This window comes from Oncorhynchus masou, chromosome 6 (genome assembly GCF_036934945.1).
Source record: "Oncorhynchus masou masou isolate Uvic2021 chromosome 6, UVic_Omas_1.1, whole genome shotgun sequence".
NCBI lineage: Eukaryota > Metazoa > Chordata > Actinopteri > Salmoniformes > Salmonidae > Oncorhynchus > Oncorhynchus masou.
Genome location: NC_088217.1, coordinates 22,222,214 through 22,244,288, shown reverse-complemented (window position 1 = coordinate 22,244,288; position 22,075 = coordinate 22,222,214). Strand labels below are relative to the sequence as shown.

The following is a 22,075-nucleotide window of genomic DNA, read 5'->3' as shown; positions in this document are numbered from 1 at the left end:
CAGACTCCATCAGGTTTTCTTCCAGAATGGTCCTGTATTTGGCTCCATCCATCTTCCCATCAATTTTAACAATCTTCCCTGTCCCTGCTGAAGAAAAGCAGGCCCAAACCATGATGCTGCCACCACCATGTTTGACAGTGGGTATGGTGTGTTCAGGGTGATGAGCTGTGTTGCTTTTACACCAAACATAACGTTTTGCATTGTTGCCAAAAAGTTCAGTTTTGGTTTCATCTGACCAGAGCACCTTCTTCCACATGTTTGGTGTGTCTCCCAGGTGGCTTGTGGCAAACTTTAAACGACACTTTTTATGGATATCTTTAAGAAATGGCTTTCTTCTTGCCACTCTTCCATAAAGGCCACATTTGTGCAATATACGACTGATTGTTGTCCTATGGACAGAGTCTCCCACCTCAAAAATCTAATCAAATCAAATTTTATTTGTCACATACACATGGTTAGCAGATGTTAATGCAAGTGTAGAGAAATGCTTGTGCTTCCAGTTCCAACAATGCAGTAATAACCAACAAGTAATCTAACTAACAAGTCCAAAACTGATATCTTATACACAGTGTAAGGGGATAAAGAATATGTACATAAAGATATGAATGAGTGATGGTGCACAACAGCATAGGCAAGATACAGTAGATGGTATCGAGTACAGTATATACATATGAGATGAGTATGTAAACAAAGTGGCATAGTTAAAGTGACTAGTGATACATGTATTACATAAGGATGCAGTAGATGATAGAGTACAGTATATACGTATGCATATGAGATGAATAATGTAGGGTATGTAAACATTATATTAGGTAGCATTGTTTAAAGTGGCTAGTGATATATTTTACATCCTTTCCCATCAATTCCCATTATTGAAGTGGCTGGAGTTGAGTCAGTGTGTTGGCAGCTGCCGTACCAGGCGGTGATACAGCCCGGCAGGATGCTCTCGATTGTGCATCTGTAGAAGTTTTGAGTGTTTTTGGTGACAAGACGAATTTCTTCAGCCTCCTGAGGTTGAAGAGGCGCTGCTGCGCCTTCTTCACGATGCTGTCTGTGTGAGTGGACCAATTTAGTTTGTCTGTGATGTGTATGCCGAGGAACTTAAAACTTACTACCCTCTCCACTACTGTTCCATCGATGTGGATAGGGGGGTGTTCCCTCTGCTGTTTCTTGAAGTCCACAATCATCTCCTTAGTTTTGACGTTGAGTGTGAGGTTATTGTCCTGACACCACACTCCGAGGGCCCTCACCTCCTCCCTGTAGGCCGTCTCGTTGTTGTTGGAAATCAAGCCTACCACTGTTGTGTCGTCCGCAAACTTGATGATTGAGTTGGAGGCGTGCGTTGCCGCGCAGTCGTGGGTGAACAGGGAGTACAGGAGAGGGCTCAGAACGCACCCTTGTGGGGCCCCAGTGTTGAGGATCAGCGGGGTGGAGATGTTGTTGCCTACCCTCACCACCTGGGGGCGGCCCGTCAGGAAGTCCAGTACCCAGTTGCACAGGGCGGGGTCGAGACCCAGGGTCTCGAGCTTGATGACGAGCTTGGAGGGTACTATGGTGTTAAATGCCGAGCTGTAGTCGATGAACAGCATTCTCACATAGGTATTCCTCTTGTCCAGATGGGTTAGGGCAGTGTGCAGTGTGGTTGAGATTGCGTCGTCTGTGGACCTATTTGGGCGGTAAGCAAATTGGAGTGGGTCTAGGGTGTCAGGTAGGGTGGAGGTGATATGGTCCTTGACTAGTCTCTCAAAGCACTTCATGATGACGGAAGTGAGTGCTACGGGGCGGTTGTCGTTTAGCTCAGTTACCTTAGATTTCTTGGGAACAGGAACAATGGTGGCCCTCTTGAAGCATGTGGGAACAGCAGACTGGTATAGGGATTGATTGAATATGTTCTGAGGGCGCGGCTGGGGATGCCGTCTGGGCCTGCAGCCTTGCGAGGGTTAACACGTTTAAATGTTTTACTCACCTCGGCTGCAGTGAAGGAGAGTCCGCATGTTTCCATTGCGGGCCGTGTCAGTGGCACTGTATTGTCCTCAATGCGGGCAAAAAGGTTATTTAGTCTGCCTGGGAGCAAGACATCCTGGTCCGTGACTGAGCTGGATTTCATCTTGTAGTCCGTGATTGACTGTAGACCCTGCCACATACCTCTTGTGTCTGAGCCGTTGAATTGAGATTCTACTTTGTCTCTATACTGACGCTTAGCTTGTTTGATAGCCTTACAGAGGGAATAGCTGCACTGTTTGTATTCGGTCATGTTACCAGTCACCTTGCTCTGATTAAAAGCAGTGGTTCACGCTTTCAGTTTCACGCGAATGCTGCCATCAATCCACGGTTTCTGGTTAGGGAATGTGTTAATCGTTGCTATGGGAACGACATCTTCAACGCACGTTCTAATGAACTCGCACACCGAATCAGCGTATTCATCAATGTTGTTGCCTGACGCAATACGAAACATGTCCCAGTCCACGTGGTGGAAGCAGTCTTGGAGTGTGGAATCAGCTTGGTCGGACCAGCGTTGGACAGACCTCAGCGTGGGGGCTTCTTGTTTTAGTTTCTGTCTGTAGGCAGGGATCAGCAAAATGGAGTCGTGGTCAGCTTTTCCGAAAGGGGGGCGGGGCAGGGCCTTATATGCATCGCGGAAGTTAGAATAACAGTGATCCAAGGTTTTGCCAGCCCTGGTGGCGCAATCGATATGCTGATACATTTTAGGGAGTCTTGTTTTCAGATTAGCCTTGTTAAAATCCCCAGCAACAATGAATGCAGCCTCAGGATGTATGGATTCCAGTTTGCAAAGAGTGAAATAAAGTTCATTCAGAGCCATCGATGTGTCTGCTTGGGGGGGAATATATACGGCTGTGATTACAATCGAAGAGAATTCTCTTGGTAGATAATGTGGTCTACATTTGATTGTGAGGAATTCTAAATCAGGTGAACAGAAGGATTTGAGTTCCTGTATGTTTCTGTGATCACACCACGTCTCGTTAGCCATAAGTCATACACCCCCACCTCAGCTGTAGATCCCTGCAGTTCATCCAGAGTGATCATGTGCCTCTTGGCTGCATCTCTGATCAGTCTTCTCCTTGTATGAGCTGAAAGTTTAGAGGGACGGCCAGGTCTTGGTAGATTTGCAGTGGTCTGATACTCCTTCCATTTCAATATTATCGCTTGCACAGTGCTCCTTGGGATATATATATATATATATATTTTAAAATATTGTTTACAAATTAATTTCAAAATGTAAAGCTTAAATGGCCTGAGTCAGTAAGTATTCAACCCCTTTGTTATGGCAAGCCCAAATAAGTTCAGGAGTAAAAATGTATTAACCTTTCTAGCGGAACCCTCGACAACATTCCGCTGAAAAGGCAGCGCGCGAAATTCAAAAATATTTTTTTGAAATATGTAACTTTCACACATTAAGACTAATACAGCAAATGAAAGATAAACATCTTGTTAATCTACCCATCGTGTTCGATTTAAAAAATGCTTTACTGCTAAAGCACAACATGTTTATGCCAAGTCGAAAAAACACAGCCATTTTTCCAGCCAAAGATAGGAGAAATATAGATCAAATTAATCACTAGCCTTTGATGATCTTCATCAGATGACAATCATAGGACATCATGTTACACAATACATGTATGTTTTGTTCGATAATGTGCATATTTATATCCATAAATCTCAGATTACATTGGCGCCTTACGTGCAGTAATGTTTTGATTCCAAAACATCCGGTGATTTTTGCAGAAATAATAAACATTGATAAAAGATACGGCGCTCAGACCCCAAAACAGTCAGAAGAATATCCGCCATTTTGGAATCAACAAAGTTAGAAACAACACCAGAAATATTCACTTACCTTTGATGATTTCATCAGAAGGCACTCCCAGGAATCCCAGTTCAACAATGAATGATTGATTTGTTCCATAAAGTTCCATCATTTATGTCCAAATAGCCACCTGTTGTTAGCGTGTTCAGCCCATTAATCCATCTTCATGAGGCGCAGGCACTTCATCCAGACAAAAACTCGAAAAGTTCCGTTAGTCCTTTTAGAAACATGTCAATCGATTTATGGAATCAATCTTTAGGAGGTTTTTAACATAAAACATCAATAATGTTCCAACCGGAGAATTCCTTTGTCTTCAGAAAAGCACTGGAACGAGAAGTAACTCTGTCGGGAGCGCGCGTCATGAGACCCAGGCTCTCTACCAGACCACTGACTCAAAAAGGTCTCATGAGCCCCTCCTATATAGTAGAATCCTCAAACCAGTTTCTAACGACGGTTGACATCTAGTGGAAGCCCTAAGAAGTACAACCTCATCCATGTCTCAATGTGTATTCGGTAAGCCTATAATCTCCATTTGGGTATTGGTTAGACAATAATTTGAAAATTAGTGTGCAGAAATGTTATGCTCTTAGTGTAACCTCTATTTAACTAGGCAAGTCAGTTCAGAACAAATTCTTATTTACAAGGACAGCTTACTCCATCCTCGTGCCCTGCTGGGATTCTTTAGCTAAATAGCCCAGTACAGTACTGCCGACCGTCACGTTGTACGTCATTATTTTCCGTTCCAGCATTTACAGTCAAAAGTTTGGACACACCTACACATTCCAGGATTTTTCTATATTTTACTATTTTCTACATTATAGAAAAATAGTGAAGACATCACAACTATGAAATAACACATATGGAATCAGTTTAGAACAAATTCTTATTTACAAGGACAGGCTACTCCTTCCTTCCCAACAGGTATTTGAACCCCAGTCTCCCGCGTGCCCCGCATTCTGTAGTACAGACATGGCCTGCTTTCCCTTATGTAAGGAATTAGGCACTTTCCCATATTTACTACAGTATGTATTGTAGACTGCACAGTAGCCTAATAATAAAATAAACACATTTCGTTAATAAAACAATTATAAAAAAAATACTATTTCAAAATGCAGATGTGGATTTAGTTATGGAACCATAACAAATTACTATGGGAAGAAATATCACTGATTTACAGATATATTGGAACAAAGTTATCTAATGAAGGCAAACAATTTAGAAATCCTCCAATCCTGGAACCTACTTACCAAGACTGTCACGTTGTACAGTGCCATATTTTCCATTCCATCCTAACTGAAGCCCTGAGGGTTTTGTTTTTCATGGAATAGAAACACCATAATATTATTCAAATTAATTAAGCAAGTACCAGTCAAAAGTTTGGACACCTACTCATTCCAGGATTTTCTATATTTTTACTATTTTCTACATTGTAGAATAATAGTGAAGACATCACAACTATTACATTTACATTTAAGTCATTTAGCAGACGCTCTTATCCAGAGCGACTTATAACACCAGTCTCCCGTGTGCCCTGCATTCTGTACTACAGATATGGCCTGCTCTCCCTTATGTAAGGAATTAGGCACTTTCCCATGTTTACTACAGTATGTATTGTAGCCTAATAAACAAAGAAACTCTTTCGAAATGCAGAGGTTGATTTAGTTATCGATCCGTAACTAATTACTATGGGAATAAATATAATTGATTTCCAGAAATATTGGAACAAAGTTGTCTAATGAAGGCAAACAATTTAGAATCCTCCAATCCTGTTGCCTACTCCCATCCATCACGTTATTCATCACCATATTTTCCATCCCATCCTAACGGAAACCCTAAGGGTTTCGTTTTAGAAACACCATAATATGAATCAAATTAATTAAGCCACATTTCTTAATCAATCCCATATACTATGTTATTACAAAAAAGGTTTTAAAATATCTGGTAATGCCAATAAGGAATACTATCAAATGCTTTTCAAAGATGCTCTCTGGTGGTCAAACTAGCAATAACTTGAAGTAACTTGGCTGAAAATTAAATGATGTGCCAAAGAATGCTGCGGCAGCATGCAAGGTGTGCAGCAGTATGACACAATTTTTAAAGGAGGAACCACTGTACTCACACAACCAACAGACATTTGAACAATAATCGACAGGAAAATGGTGAACAAAGAACACGCTTATACAATTACGAATCAATGGGAATAGGGACCAGGTGTGTGTAATGACAGTTCTGGAGGGATCCGTGACACACACTCATATTTTCAAGCATAGTAGTGGCTGCATCATGTTATGGGTATGCTTGTAATCATTAGGGACCGGGGACTTTTTCAGGGTAAAAAAGAAACCGAATGGAGCTAAGCATATGCAAAATCCTAGAGGGAAACATGGTTCAGTCTGCCTTTCTAACAGACACTGGGAGATAAATTCACCTTTCAGCAGGACAATAACCTCAAAGACGAGGCCAAATCTACACTGGAGTTGCTTAACAAGAAGACAGTGAATGTTCCAGACTGACCGAGTTACAGTTTTTGGCATACATTTAATTGAAACGCTTTGACAAGACCTGAAAATGGTTGTTTAGCAATGATCAACAACCAATTTGACAGAGCTTGGAGAATTTAAAAAATAATATTGGGCACATTTTGCACAATCCAGGTGTGGAAAGCTCTTAGAGACTTACCAAGGATGACTCACAGCTGTAAACGCTGCCAAAATGTGCTTATACAAAGTATTGACTCAGGTGTGAGAAAACATATGTAAATGACATATTTCTGTATTTCATTTTCAATATATTTGTAAAAAATTCCAAAAACATGTTTTCACTTTGTCATTATGGGTTATTGTGTGTAGATGGGAGAGAAAGTATATTTAATCCATTTTGAATTCAGGTTTTAACACAACAAATTGTGGAAAAAGTCAAGGGTTATGAGTACTTTCTGAAGGCACTGTTTATGGAAAGCTTACCTAACTCTTCCACTAACAGAACATGACTTCTTCCACACTTATACAGCATTACCCAACCGGTGTTACCACAGAACCTGCTCGAGGCCGAGTTTTGTTCAGCTCTTTATTTCTACAGCAGAATTGTCTCTTCTCTTTTGACAGAAGAGTTCAGGAACACAAGGTCTGCTCAGCTATGTGCTAATCCCATAAACATGAGGCCTTGGAGGGAGGGAGAGCAGGACGGGGTGCCGAGACAGAAAAGCACGTGAGAGCAATGTGAGTCTGCGTGAGAGCACACCTCTATTTTGTGAGAAAGCATCATATCAGCTCTATACATCACGTCTATCTGCTGAGGAAGACCCAGCTGGTTCTGGGGAGACAAGTAGAAAATTCTAGAAGATAGAATGTGTATGCAGCCGTAGTTTGGGAGAACTGTGAGACAGGACTGTGAGACACCCCGCCCCAACCCACAAGTATCAATGGCTCTCTTTGTGTTTCAATCACTCTGTCTCAACCAAACCTTGTTAGCACAAATTCCATTAGCATTAGCATGATCACATTTAAAACAAGAGATGTCAGTGAGGCAGGAATGCTATGTGTATGCTAAACACACTGAACCCCCAAACTGGTTGTGACTACTCATCTGGGACCATCTTGTGACTCCAGTAGAGGAGCAACCTTGCAAAACAGTCACCCGAGGATGACAAACTCATTTTCCTAGAGAACTAGCTATTTTCTATGTGTGTGTGTGCGCTTTATTACACAATGTGTGTTTCCACTCTCTTGAATGAGTCATGTTTAGATTTTTAAGGCATTTTAATCAAAACACTTAACGCTTTAGTAAATAACTGCTATTAACCAATGTGACCTTCCTGCACATGTACTGTATGTCAAGTATTATTTGTGACATTTACTAGTTAGTCAATAATGTTGGCCAACATTGGATCCCCCCCTACTGTGTCAATAAAGCTTTCAAAACAGAAAATGCAATGTGATTGGTTCGATGGCAGTCTCAGGGTCATTGGCTGACATAGGGGTTCTGCCCCAGAATGCCACACAAAGTAGGGTGTGTAGCCAAGCCAAACATATAATCTATTCTAATTGATTTAGAAGTGGAACCCAGATAGTCATTAAGAATGGAACAATGTCATGATCAGAGGCAGTAACAACATGGCATCCAGTCAAGTAGACCAACTACCCTTCTACAATATTATTCTGTTCTCTACTGTTCAGTGTTGTCACTCTCTTCCAATGGAGTGCAGTTCACCATTTCCCTATCCAATACATTATTTTGTATATTTTCCAGTATAGTACTTGTATTCATTGGAGTTCCAAGCCATTAAGTATATCAGGAGTTGTCTGTATATAGCTTTAACCATAGTAACCCAAAGAAGAACACAATGATTCAAATCAAATCAAATTTTATTTGTCACATACACATGGTTAGCAGATGTTAATGCGAGTGTAGCAAAATGCTTGTGCTTCTAGTTCCGACAATGCAGTAATAACCAACAAGTAATCTAACTAACAATTCCAAAACTACTGTCTTATACACACAAGTGTAAGGGGATAAAGAATATGTACATAAAGATATATGAATGAGTGATGGTACAGAGCAGCATAGGCAAGATACAGTAGATGGTATCGAGTACAGTATATACATATGAGATGAGTATGTAAACAAAGTGGCATAGTTAAAGTGGCTAGTGATACATGTATTACATAAAGATGCAGTAGATGATATAGAGTACAGTATATATGTATACATATGAGATGAATAATGTAGGGTATGTAAACATTATATTAGGTAGCATTGTTTAAAGTGGCTAGTGATATATTTTACATCATTTCCCATCAATTCCCATTATTAAAGTGGCTGGAGTTGAGTCAGTGTGTTGGCAGAAGCCACTCAATGTTAGTGGTGGCTGTTTAACAGTCTGATGGCCTTGAGATAGAAGCTGTTTTTCTGTCTCTCGGTCCCAGCTTTGATGCACCTGTACTGACCTCGCCTTCTGGATGATAGCGGGGTGAACAGGCAGTGGCTCGGGTGGTTGTTGTCCTTGATGATCTTTATGGCCTTCCTGTAACATCGGGTGGTGTAGGTGTCCTGGAGGGCAGGTAGTTTGCCCCCGGTGATGCGTTGTGCAGACCTCACTACCCTCTGGAGAGCCTTACGGTTGTGGGCGGAGCAGTTGCCATACCAGGCGGTGATACAGCCCGCCAGGATGCTCTCGATTGTGCATCTGTAGAAGTTTGTGAGTGCTTTTGGTGACAAGCCAAATTTCTTCAGCCCCCTGAGGTTGAAGAGGCGCTGCTGCGCCTTCTTCACGATGATGTCTGTGTGGGTGGACCAATTCAGTTTGTCTGTGATGTGTATGCCGAGGAACTTAAAACTTACTACCCTCTCCACTACTGTTCCATCGATGTGGATAGGGGGGTGTTCCCTCTGCTGTTTCCTGAAGTCCACAATCATCTCCTTAGTTTTGTTGACGTTGAGTGTGAGGTTATTTTTGATTATACCTCAAGTATACACAAAAGCAGGTCAGCTAATTGGGGCAAGGAGCTTGTGTTTATGACATCTCTGTGAAGATCCAGTTGTATTAATCCCCTGCGAGCCTGGGGTCAGCAGGGGTAAACCCATTCACTCACTCATTCACACGCACACATACACAATGGTAGCATGCTCAGTGACAATGTGTTCCATGATGAATGGTTCTGTAGTGGGTCTGCCAGTATACAGTATAAGAGCTGTTGTCTACTGTTGAAATGGTAACACATCTTTAACAGCATTTTCCTCCCATTGTGAAACACATTGGGCTTCATATTGACAGAATGTGAACCTGTTACCTGAATAATTATTCCACTGCACAGTACTTTACTCAGAAATTAAATAGTGCATCTGGTAGCGATTGCATCCTGTGCATCACATATTTACTGTGAAAATATCTCTCCTTAAATGTTCGTCCTGGAGAGCCAGGGTAGAAGTAGTGTGTTAATGGAAAAGAAGGGATGTTGTGGATGAGTTGAAAAGGCATTGTCACAACTAACCCAGATTTGTGTTGGATTCTAGACAGGCTGAGATATGTGGGAGTAGAGCTGGGCAATATGGACAAAAATCCATGTTGCGATAAATTGCTTGCCTTGTTGTGATAATGATCAAGATAAGTGTATAACAATGTCCACCAATTATCTTTTTGTATTACCCTTTTAAACTACTACAACTCAGATAATAATGGCGCCAGAGGAGATGGCTGCCGTTTTACGGACTCCTAACCAATTGTGCTATCGTGTGTGTTTTTTCGCGTTATTTGTAACTTACATAATTTTTCTGCCACCGCCTTGTACTTCTGGATATCAGAACAGCGATTACTCACCTCATACTGGATGAAGATTTTTTTTCTTTAACGAGTCAGATGCAAAGGATTTACTTCAGACACCGGACAAGGCCCAAATCCCTGTCATTCGCATGAAGAAGAGATGGAGATATAGGGGTCATAGGTCGGGGTGCCTTGTAAGAATCCGACGGCGAGTGGGTAACCCGCCTCTACCATCATTCCTATTAGCCAACGTGCAATCATTGGATAATAAACTGGATGAGCTCCGATTTAAGAATATCCTACCAATGGGACATTAAAAACTATAACATAATATATAGCTGGCTGGGTTTTCCGTGCATCGGCAAGATCGAACAGTTGCCTCCGGTAAGACAAGGGATGGCGGTTTATTTGTCAATAACAGCTGGTGCATGAAATCTAATATTAATGAAGTCATAAGGTTTTGCTCGCCTGAGGTAGAGGATCTCATGATAAGCTGTAGACAACTCTCTTGGTAAATAGTGTGTTCATCTGTATTTTTCGTAGCTGTCATTTTATCACCACAATCCAATGCTGGCACTAAGACCGCACTTAACATGCTGTATACATGTTTGTTTTTTTACCTTTATTTAACTAGGCATGTCAGTTAAGAACAAATTCTCATTTACAATGACGGCCTACCCTGGCCAAACCCGGACAACTCTGGGCCAATTGTGCGCCGCCCTATGGGACTCCCAATCAGTGCAGGATGTGATGCAGGGACTGCAGTGACACTTTTTGCACTGAGGTGCAGTGCCTTAGACCACTGCACCACTCGGGAGCCCATAAGGCAAAAAAGAAAATGCTCATCCAGAGGTGGTGCTCCTAGTGGCCGGGGACATGAATTTCCAACAGCATGTTACATGTACAGAGGGGAAAAAAGGTCTAGACAACCTTTACTCCACACACAGAGACGCATACAAAGCTCTCCCTCACCCTCTATTTGGTAAATCTGACTATAATTCCATCCTCCTGATTCCTGCTTACAAGCAAAAACTAAAGCAGGAAGTACCAGTGACTCACACAATATGGAAGTGGTCTGATGACGCAGATGCTAAGCTACAGGACTAGCACAGACTGGAATATGTTCTGGGATTCTTCCGATGACATTGAGGCGTACACCACTTCAGTCACTGGCTTCATCAATAAGTGCATCAATGACGTCGACCCCACTGTAACTGTACGTACATACCCCAACCAGAAGCCATGGATAAACAGGAACATTCACACTGAGCTAAAGGGTAGAGCTGCCACATTCAAGGAGCGGGTCTCTAACACAGACGCTTATAAGAAATCCTGCTATGCACTCCGACAAACTATCAAACAGGCAAAGCGTCAATACAGGACTCGAATCGAATCGTACTACACCGGCTCCGAACGCTCATCGGATATGGCAGGGCTTGCAAACTATTAGACTACCAGTTACAGACTACTATTACAGCTGCCCAGTGACACAAGCCTACCAGATTAGCTCAATAACTTCTATGCTCGCTTTGAGGCAAAGAACACTGAAACATGCATGAACGTATCAGCTGTTTCGGACAACTGTGTGTTCGCGCTCTCCGCAGCCGATGTGAGTAAGATTTATTATTATTTAATTTTTTACACCTTTATTTAATCTTTATTTAACTATGCTAGTCAGTTAATAACCTCTTGATGCTATGGGGGTGCTATTTCATTTTTGGATAAAAAGACGTGCCCGTTTTAAGCGCAATATTTTGTCACAAAAAGATGCTCGACTATGCATATAATTGATAGCTTTGGAAAGAAAACACTCTGACGTTTCCAGAACTGCAAAGATATTCTCTGTGCGTGCCCTAGAACGTGAGCTACAGGCAAATCCAAGATGAAACGGCATCCAGGAAATCAGCAGGATTTTTGAGGCTCCGTTTTCCATTGTCTCCTTATATGGCTGTGAATGCGAGAGGAATGAGCCTGCCCTTCCTGTCATTTCCCCAAGGTGTCTGCAGCATTGTGACGTATTTGTAGGCATATCATTGGAAGATTGACCATAAGAGACCACATTTACCAGGTGTCCGCCCGGTGTCCTGCGCCGAAATTGGTGCGCAAACCTCAGCTGCAAGTATTTTTCCATGGAATTCAGAGAAGAAAGCAGGCTTCCACGAACGATATATCAATGAAGAGATGTGTGAAAGAACACCTTGAGGATTGATTCCAAACAACGTTTGCCATGTTTCGGTCGATATTATGGAGTTAATTCGGAAAAAGTTTGACGTTTTGGTGACTGAATTTTCGGTTTGTTTCGGTAGCCAAATGTGATGTACAAAACGGAGCGATTTCTCCTACACAAAGACTCTTTCAGGAAAAACTGAACATTTGCTATGTAACTGAGAGTCTCCTCATTGAAAACATCCGAAGCTCTTCAAAGGTAAATGATTTTATTTATTTGGTTATCTGGTTTTTGTGAAAATGTTGCGTGCTTAATGCTACTCAAAATGCTAAGCTAGCTTAGCATACTCTTACACAAATTAGTGAATTGCTATGGTTCAAAAGCATATTTTGAAAATCTGAGATGACAGTGTTGTTAAGAAAAGGCTAAGCTTGAGAGCAGGCACATTATTTTCATTTTATTTGCGATTTTCAGAAATCGTTAACTTGGCGTTATGCTAATGAGCCTGAGGCTTTATTCACGATCCCGGATCCGGGATGGGGAGTATCAAGAGGTTTTAAGAACACATTCTTATTTTCAATGACGGCCTAGGAACGGTGGGTTAACTGCCTCGTTCAGGGGCAGAAAGACAACTTTTCCCCTTGTCAGCTCGGGGGATTCAATCTTGCAACCTTACAGTTAACTAGTCCAACGCAATAATGACCTGCCTCTCTCTCGTTGCACTCCACAAGAAGACTGCCTGTTACGCAAATGCAGTAAGCCAAGGTCAGTTGCTAGCTAGCATTAAACTTATCTTATAAAAAACAATCAATCATAATCACTAGTTAACTACACATATTACTAGATATTATCTAGCTTGTCCAGCGTTGCATATAATCTGACTGAGCATACAAGCATCTAAGTATCTGACTGTGCAGTGGTAGGCAGAAGCAGGCTCGTAAACATTCATTCAAACAGTACTTTCATGTGTTTTGCCAGCAGCTCTTCGTTGTGCGTCAAGCATTGCGCTGTTTATGACTTCAAACCTATCAAGTCCCGAGATGAGGCTGGTGTGACCGAAGTGAAATGGCTGGCTAGTTAGCGCGCGCTAATAGAGTTTCAAACTTCACTCGCTCTGAGCCTGTGGTTGTTCCCCTTGCTCTGCATGGGTAAAGCTGCTTCGATGTGGTGGCTGTTGTCGTTGTGTTGTTGGTCCGAGCCCAGGGAGGAACGAGGAGAGGGAAGGAAGCTATACACTGGCAATACTAAAGTGCCTATAAGAACATCCAATAGTCAAAGGTTAATGAAATACAAATGTTATAGAGGGAAATAGTCCTATAATTCCTACAATAACTACAACCTAAAACCTCTTACCTGGGAATATTGAAGACTCATGTTAAAAGGAACCACCAGCTTTCATATGTTCTCATGTTCTGAGTAAGGAACTTAAACGTTAGCTTTCTTACATTGCACATATTGCACTTTTACTTTCTTCTCCAACAATTTGTTTTTGCATAATTTAACCAAATTGAACATGTTTCACTATTTATTTGAGGCTAAATTTATTTTATTCATGTATTATATTATTAAGTTAAAATAAGTGTTCATTCAGTATTGTTGTAATTGTCATTATTACAAATACATTTTTAAAAACCGTCCGATTAATCGGTATCGGCTTTTTTGGTCCTCCAATAATCGGTATCGGCTTTGAAAAATCATAATCGGTCGACCTCTAATGTAAACAATATTACAGTGACCAGTGTTCCATGACTATGTACATTGTGCGGCAGCCACTGAGGTGCAGGGTTGAGTACCGTGTGGTAGCCGGCTACTGACAGTGACTAAAGTAGAAGGCAGGGTACTGGACGGTGGCCGGCTAGTGGTGACTGTTTTACAGTCTGATTGCCTTGAGCTGTTTTTTCATTATCTCAGCCCCAGCATTGATGCACCTGTACTGACCCTGCCTTCTAGATGGTAGCGGGGTGAACAGGCCGTGGCTCGGGTGCCTGAGGTCCTTGATAATCTTCTTGGCCTTCCTGTGACACCGAGTATAGATGTCCTGGAGGGCAGGCCGTGTTCCCCCGGTGAGGCGTTTTGCAGATTTTCTTTATTTTTACTATTTTCTACATTGTAGAATAATATTGAAGCCATCAAAACCATGAAATAACACATATTGAATCATGTAGTAACCAAAAAAGTGTTAATCAAATGAAAATATATTTTACATTTGAGATTCTTCAAATAGCCACCCTTTCACTTGATGACAACTTTGCACACTCTTGGCATTCTCTCAACCAGCTTCATGAGGTAGTCACCTGGAATGCATTTCAATTGACATGTGTGCCTTCTTTAATCTTGGAACTACCCATCCCGGTTCCGGGAGAATTGTCATCAACTACACTAATTAGCATAGCGGAACAGTCAAAAAATATTACTAGAAAATATTCATATTCTTGAAATCACAAGTGAAATATAGTGAAACACAGCTTAGCCTTTTGTTAATCACCCTGTCATCTCAGAAATTATGCTTTCACAGCCAAAGCAAGACAAGCGTTTGTGTAAGTTTATCGATAGCCTAGCATAGCAATATGTCCAGCTAGCAGCAGGAAGCTTGGTCACGAAAATCAGAAAAGCAATCAAATTAACCATTTACCTTTGATGACCTTCGGATGTTTTCACTGACGAGACTCCCAGTTAGACAGCAAATGTTCCTTTTGTTCCATAAAGATTATTTTTATAACCAAAATAACTCCGTTTGTTTGTCACGTTATGCTGAGAAATCCACCGGAAATAGCAGTCACGACAACGCCGCAAAACATTCCAAATTCTATCCATAATATCGACAGAAACATGGCAAACGTTTTTTGATAATCATTCCTCAAGGTGTTTTTCAAATATCTTTTCGCTAATATATCAACCGGGACAATTGGCTTTTCAGTAATAAAAAAAAATGACTACCGCTGTCTTTTACGCAAGAATCATTCAGATCCCTCAGCTGGCACTTACCCAATGTAGTCGTTTACGCTCATTCTTCTTTAAGGTGTGAAACTACGTCAAAATACTGTAGTCACCTTAGGGAATACGTAGAAAAAATAATCTGGTTGATATCCCTTTCAATGGCCAATAGGCATGCATAGGAACACAACGGTTTCAAAATAAGAGGCACTTCCTGATTGGATTTTCCTCAGGGTTTCGCCTGCAATATCAGTTCTGTTATACTCACAGACAATATTTTGACAGTTTTGGAAACTTTAGAGATTTTTTTATCCTAAGCTGTCAATTATATGCATATTCTGGCATCTGGTCCTGAGAAATAGGCGGTTTACTTTGGGAACGTTATTTTTCCAAAAATAAAAATAGTGCCCCCTAGTTTCAAGAGGTTAAAAGTTAATTTGTGGAATTTATTTGTTTCTTAATGCTTTTGAGACAATCAGTTGTGTCGTCACAACGTAGATAGCCCTATTTGTGTAAAAGTCCATATTATGGCAAGAACAGCTCAAATAAGCAAAGAGAAACGACAGTCCATCATTACTTTAAATCATGAAGGTCAGTCAATACGGATCAAGTGCAGTCGCTAAAACCATCAAGCGCTATGATGACACTGGCTCTCACTTGGACTGCCACAGTAATGGGAAAACCCAGTATCAGGCCTTCATGATCGAATTGCTGCAAAGAAACCACTACTAAAGAACACCAATAAGAAGAAGAGAAAAAAACACAAAATAGCAGAATTGGTCCGGAGCCCGTAAAATGGCAGCTGTCCATTGCAGCACCATTGTTAATTCAGATAGAAAGGGGACTCAAAGGGAAACAGAGGGGATAGGAGACTGGATGAGGCTTTTGTAGGACAGAAGGGGTAAATGGGAGTAGGAGAGTGGTAGGCCGTTGAAAGCTCTCATGACCGATTCTAATTAAGGGAGTAGCATATGCTCGGTTCCTGCTAGCGTAGCTGCGGCCTGCTAGTACTAACGGCCAAGACATGTCACAATTAGGAGATCAAGGAGCCACTGGTGCTAAGGCAGACCTCTCTGAGCATGGTACAAACACACACACACAGGAACCTGTGCTGCCTGATGCTTGTCCTACAGCTTCAAGGAGAGACAACTGCACATGTAACATGCGGGATCCGAACCTGGGTCTCCCACAGGAGCAACCAACATCTTAGACCGTTAGACCACATGTGATGTGAAAATATTCACTGGTTCACCATAAAGGGTTTAACTTTAAACAGCATGTAAACAGCAAGGTCTGTGCCTGAGAAACATCCACATTGGGATTAGGAGCTTATCTGCTCCAGGTAAGGCTACCTTAGTATAGCCTGCAAGAGGTGAATGTATCTCTTTATCTATCCTCCTCGCTACACCATCTGAGGCCTCCCTACCTGGGCTAAATCACAGCTGTGTCTCCCCTTCTTGAGGGCCCTCTGGTACTCATTTGCACGGGCGCTGATTTGAGAAGGCATTATAGAGCCCAGATGCTTACTTATGCACTTCAAAGGAGTCCTTTTGAAAGTTCTCTTCAGGTGAGGGAGCTGAGAACAGACCATAGGCATGACTTGCTTTATTCACGAATGTGTTAATATTCATTGATAGGTGTTGTAAAAGCCTAGACATCCACTTATGTCTATGCTACTATACAAAAGTTTCTCTGTGTGTGTGTGTGTGTGTGTGTGTGTGTGTGTGTGTGTGTGTGTGTGTGTGTGTGTGTGTGTGTGTGTGTGTGTGTGTGTGTGTGTGTGTGTGTGTGTGTGTGTGCGTGCGTGCGCGTGTGCGTGCGTGCGTGCCAGCTCGTTCTGCTCTTCTCTGAATGTCAACCTTGTCTTGATTGGCCGGCAGGTCATTCTGACAGTGCAGTCAGTTTCCACACATACATAGCGTAGACCTGCCAAGAGAGAGAACTTTAATTCAATCACAGCAGTTGTCAATTTATTTTAATTTTATTTTGGTTAACCTTTATTTTAAGTAGGCAATGATCCGTGGCAACACACCCATGAGAGATGGAACACACGCACACATCAATTATCATTGTTTGATGTTGGTTTTAGAGCCAGTGTTGGTTGCTCTGTGAGTGGTTTCAACAACCCCTCTTTTTATGGGACAGAGGGATCAAGTTCACATTTTTAAGATTTTAAGAGAATCCTGAGCCAAAGCCAACAGGCTCGTCTGGAGATCCTCTATTTAGCTGCTAATAAAAGGCCCTGTCTTTTGGCATTTGTCCATGTAGTCTCAATTAGGGCTGGAAAAATGACCGTATAACAGTGTAACCAACGGTTATATATGAAGACCGGCATCAAATTAAAATAACAGTCAAATTAAAAAATTTTTTTATTATTATTAAAAGGAATTGTGGGTCGAACATTTGACTGAAGACGGGATGGCCAGTAGTGAGGAAACACATCAGCACTTCTTTCACAGAGCAAAGACGTTTAGGAACCGGGGAGAAAATGCAATAACAAAACAAAAAAAATGCAGCCGCAGCACACAGAAATAAAATGAATAGAACGGGTTAGAGCCTCTAATCCTGGAAATGTGACTGGTAAACTCATGGGTACACTCGCAATGGCTGCCTGGTAGTGTGATTCAATCATTTCTATGGTAATGTAGAATGTTTATTCAAATGATTTTAACTGATGTGCTTATGCAATGGAATGTATTTTTTTGTCATGTCTACTGAGTTGAATCAACAAATCACAGCACATATTTTAATTCCTGCCCTGCTCCTATGGTTACACTCGCAATGGCCGTCAGTCCACCCATTATGCCATCATTGACTTGAATGGGGACGCCAATTCCATTCATTATTTGTATGGCAGCATATGCAGTCAGGAGCGGGGGAGAGGAGAAAATGTGCATAAATTACACAATTTAAAAAATGTTATTCTAACGGTCATTACGGTTTCCTCAGTCAATTGGCTGGCCAATCATCTTCATCCAAAATTCCATGACCATCACAGCCCTAGTCACCACCACTATGACATGTAGTATGTCCACCTTCTTCACGTTGCTGACTTTCATGTGCATTGCTGTCTTTTTTCCCCCCAGACATTTCTCTGATTAGTTTTGTTTCTTTGGCTTTTGGTCTCTTTACTTGATTCAGTTCTCTCTCCTCTCTGTCTGCCCTCTCTCATTATCTTCAGCTCAGTTTCTTCTCTCATCTCTTTCCATGTGTTTCACTTACTCACCATGTGTGTCTCTCTCTCGCTCTTCGCTCAGTCTTATTTTCTCCTCAAATATTTTTAGCAAAGTTTCTGTTCTTCTTTTCATGTGTCTTGTGATGACTCACTATATTCCTCTCTCTCTTTCACCCTTTCAATCTTTCTTCAGTCTCTGCTCTTGTCTCTTTACATGCATCTCTTTCTCATTTGCTCTACACCCTACCTTGGTCTCTCTCCCCTCTCTCTACTCCCCATCTGTCTCTACTCTCTCTATGCTCTCTCTCTGCTCTCTCCCTCCCTCTGTCCCATTCCTTCTGCTCTGAGAGGCCCTCTCATTTAGTGGTTGACAGTATGGAATCATTTCTAAATGGAGCCAGAGCCTACCCCTGGGCTCAGTGCTTGTACACACACACACACACACACACACACACACACACACACACACACACACACACACACACACACACACACACACACACACACACACACACACACATACATACACGGCACACACACACACGACACACGACACACACAAGCATTTCGCTACACCCTCAAGAACATCTGTTAAATATGTGTATGTGACCAATAAAATTTGATTTAGAACAGGTAATATGTAAGAGAAAAAGGAACCAGAGGTAGGAAGAGGGAAAGATAGGAGGGGTCTTTAAAAAGGAGGAGAGTGTCCTGTTTTAGCAAACATTCCTCAATAATCTCTTTTACAAGCTTTTAGAAAACACACACAGGATAATGTAGTGCCTGTAACTGGATAGCTTATAGGAATGTGATACTTCTGTCAATCCAGAGTGACTCAACCAGAGTGAGGAACGGAGTAATAGACAGGAATGCCAAAAATAATTTTTATGCATGAAACTGTAGTGTGTGTGTGTGTGTGTGTGTGTGTGTGTGTGTGTGCACATGTCTCATAATGAAAAAATGAAAAATGATGGTGTGTTAGTGAGCTTGTGCGTTCCTGACAGTTTATTAGCCCGTATGAATGTGTTTGTGCATGTATGTGTGTCTGTGAGAATGCTTGTGTACATGTGCATGCTTGCTTGTGTGTGGGGGACAGAGAGGGAGCCAGAGGTGTGATCATGTCTTTGGTTCATACCCGCCCTCTCATTGTGGGGACATTCTCGACCAGGACAAACACACAATGAGGGAGGGTTGTGCCAAGTCTCTCACTACCCCACGGCCAGTCTCATGCCTCAAGAACACCCCACATTCTACAACTATTTTCAAGAGTTCCAGAGGCAGATTACAACTCAGAATGTAGAATTTTATACTTTTTCTTTCTCTCTCTCTCTCTTTCAATTCAATTCTATTCAATATAAGGGGCTTTTTTGGCATGGGAAACATATGTTAACATTGCCAAAGCACGTAATAAACAAAAGTGAAATAAACAATACAAATATACAGTAAACATTACACTCACAGACGTTCTGCCCTCTGTTTCGTTTCCCTTCCTCTGTGTCAATTCCAAGCTGCATTGTTCATCAGGTTGTTCATATACTATTGTCAATTTAATATTGTCTTTAGGCTAACTCTATTATATGTGTGAAATGGGGGAGGAATTACATGTCGTCTTAAACTGCATATAACACATTCTGTTTGTGATATTAAGATTTTAACAACAATAGTGTGTTAGACTTATTTAGGAAAAGTCAAGGGACTCATTTTGAGACTAATTTTGAGTCCATATGATGCTCTTGGCTCTCCTAGTGTTGAATTGTTACATTTTGTGACCACCTAGCCTACTATCTCCTGGTCTCTGAGCCAAGCCTACTATCTCCTGGTCTCTGAGCCTAGCCTACTATCTCCTGGTCTCTGAGCCAAGCCTACTATCTCCTGGTCTCTGAGCCAAGCCTACTATCTCCTGGTCTCTGAGCCAAGCCTACTATCTCCTGGTCTCTGAGCAGAGCCTACTATCTCCTGGTCTCTGAGCCAAGCCTACTATCTCCTGGACGCTGAGCCTAAACTACTATCTCCTAGATGCTGAGCATAGCCTACCATCTCCTGGTCGCTGAGGCAGTAAAAGTTTGCCAAGCCTATTGTGATTTATTACTGTTAGATCAAGGCATTATGTTCTAGTCTCATAGTCTATTAATGATAGACATATGGTTTATTATGTGTGGGTCTATGTGAGTTGCTTGTTAAATGCAATAGTCATGGATTTCTCTAGGCCTACATGACTATTTGGTAGGTAATGCGAAATCACATGTTAGATGGTTTGTCATTATTTTATGATGATTTCATGAAGATTTGAGCGCCCACATTTTGCCCCACCTACATGTTTGCTGGCCCTGCCGTCAACTGATATCTGCCTAGACCACTGAGAGTTTCACAAGATCCAGTGCTGTTTTTTTAACTGTGTGGTTTGCGGTGTGCTTGTTTGTCTATGTGTAGTACCACTGGCTCCCTAGCATATTGTTGTGGTTGTTTGTCTATGTGTAGTACCACTGGCTCCCTAGCATGTGTAGTACCACTGGCTCCCTAGCATATTGTTGTGGTTGTTTGTCTAGTTGTAGCATATTGTTGTGGTTGTTTGTCTATGTGTAGTACCACTGGCTCCCTAGCATATTGTTGTGGTTGTTTGTCTATGTGTAGTACCACTGGCTCCCTAGCATATTGTTGTGGTTGTTTGTCTATGTGTAATACCACTGGCTCCCTAGCATATTGTTGTGGTTGTTTGTCTATGTGTAGTACCACTGGCTCCCTAGCATATTGTTGTGGTTGTTTGTCTATGTGTAATACCACTGGCTCCCTAGCATATTGTTGTGGTTGTTTGCCTGCTAAAACCTACAAGTGTTATTCTGTTCCACTCTGTCTTCAAGTGACTCAGGTGCTGCCTGCCTGCCTGCCTGCCTGCCTGCCAGCCAGCCAGCCAGCCAGATAGATAGATTCGGGTGGTGTCTGTCCTCAAGTGACTTAGGTGCTGTCCTTGATATGCGGGCCAGTTGCCAATCCCTGCTCCAGGGTATTGATTTATCATTCTATCGCTCAGATACACTCAGAGAGAAGGGAAACCATCAGAACATTCTGCCATCACAGGGCGTCAGGAAACAGTTCTATAGAGCTGTGTGTGTACTCAGAGGTGCATGTCTGTTAGCTGATTCTTGTATTTTTTAGGAAAGTTTTACTTGCAATGAATGTGATATGTGGTTGTCTTACCTGCCTTATTTGAATTACTGACTGTACATCGCTGTGAGCATTGTGTCTGCTAAGTGACCAACATGTTAAAGATGTTTGCATGCTTTTATTGTGTTCCATTTCAGACTGTAGTTGGCTCTTCATATGGACCCATTTATGTGGTGTTTAGTTTCTTATTGTAGTCAAGTCCTTATATAGAGCAGTGTGCCTCTCTCTTCCCCCCCACTCTCTTAATTCAATTCAAAGTGCTTTATTGGCACGGGAAACATATGTTAACATTGCCAAAGCAAGTGAAATAGATCATTTACAAAAGTTAAATAAACAATCAAAAAGCACAGTAAACATTACACTCACAACAGTTTCAAAGGAATATAGTCATTTAACATGTAATTTTATGGCTATGTTCAGTGTTATAAAAATTGGCAAATAATTCAAGTACAAAATGGAAAATAAATATAATATTGTAAATTCAAACGTTTGTTCACTGGTTGCCCTTTTCTTGTGGCAACAGGTCACAAATATTCCTGCTGTGATGGCACA

The 22,075-nt window shown here is 41.7% G+C and overlaps 1 protein-coding gene across 9 annotated transcripts in view; it reads left to right on the top strand.

Moving 5' to 3' along the window:
* The window catches only part of LOC135541628 (plasma membrane calcium-transporting ATPase 1-like), a 298,234-nt gene that overhangs the window by 159,328 nt on the left and 116,831 nt on the right, over nucleotides 1-22,075 (top strand). Inside the window, exon 2 of one of the 9 annotated variants that reach the window (XM_064967933.1) lies at nucleotides 6,931-7,044. The exons of the other annotated variants lie outside the window; for them this stretch is intronic. The gene's annotated coding sequence lies outside the window, so the exon portion shown is untranslated. The remainder of the gene's footprint in view (nucleotides 1-6,930; nucleotides 7,045-22,075) is intronic. 9 annotated transcript variants of the gene reach the window in all.